Source organism: Penaeus monodon, chromosome 32 (genome assembly GCF_015228065.2).
Source record: "Penaeus monodon isolate SGIC_2016 chromosome 32, NSTDA_Pmon_1, whole genome shotgun sequence".
In the NCBI taxonomy this organism is placed as follows: domain Eukaryota; kingdom Metazoa; phylum Arthropoda; class Malacostraca; order Decapoda; family Penaeidae; genus Penaeus; species Penaeus monodon.
This window is the reverse complement of record NC_051417.1, coordinates 12,619,557-12,620,468: the sequence shown is the minus strand read 5'-3', so window position 1 is coordinate 12,620,468 and position 912 is coordinate 12,619,557. Positions and strand designations below refer to the sequence as shown.

The window sequence follows — 912 nt, the reverse complement described above, 5'->3', positions numbered from 1 at the left end:
AGTCATGTATTAGATCTGAATTAACCAAGGCCAACAAGATTTTGCCTCAGCTATACGCAAGTTCTGTATATATCCAAATACAGACTAGTAGGACATATAGTAGCAGGCAAGAGGTATACAACAGATGACATTGCCAAGATAGACGGAGGGAGAGAACAGCGAAGGGAGGAAGTAGAGGCCAAGGGCGAGGGAGAAGAGGGCGAAGGAGCAGCGAGATCGAGGGAGAGAGGGGGCAGTATGACATAGATGCAGCCACATAGGACATTCTTTCAGCCAGCCTGGTGTTCGGCTGTGACAGGTTTGCCAACACCTTGTAGGGTTGTTAGGGACTTCAGGGTGTTGTCGGTTTGAAAAACCAGCACGGATACAGAGGGTGGTATATCTAACAGAGGCGTGGGGTATAGCCAGCTTTGGAAAGGGTATAGCAAGGGTATATTCTCCGACCACATTGCATATAAGCACAGGGCGTGGACGATGACCGACACAAGTTAATAGCGATTTCAGTAATGTTACTTCAGTTATAGGTGCAATCTATGTAATATTTGATTCCAATATCTATCTACTTTTGGAATGATTTACTTTTTCTTTCTTTCACTTTACTTTAATCAAAATTATGCCATTAGTTGTTATTTATTACTGTTATGTCATAAACTGAGAGATTAAAAAAATACATTAGGGGTTTTGTCGAAATTTAAAAAGTTGTCCAAAAATACGATAAAACTGAGATGTTAATGATTAGTAGTTACATCTGTATCCCTATACTTAGTCAGTAAATCTAAACACAAATCAATAGAAATATTCATTAGTTTAATATCATTAAGATTCCATTAACCTGTCTTCAAAACTACTTGTCTATAGACTCAACTACTGTACTTGGGTGACAATGAACTACTAACACATAGGTTATGATTT

At 38.8% G+C, this 912-nt stretch overlaps 1 protein-coding gene across 1 annotated transcript in view; it reads right to left on the bottom strand.

Annotated features, from left to right (window-relative positions):
- Nucleotides 1-912, bottom strand: part of LOC119593500 (neuronal acetylcholine receptor subunit alpha-7-like) — a 113,209-nt gene that overhangs the window by 18,119 nt on the left and 94,178 nt on the right. The window lies entirely within an intron of this gene.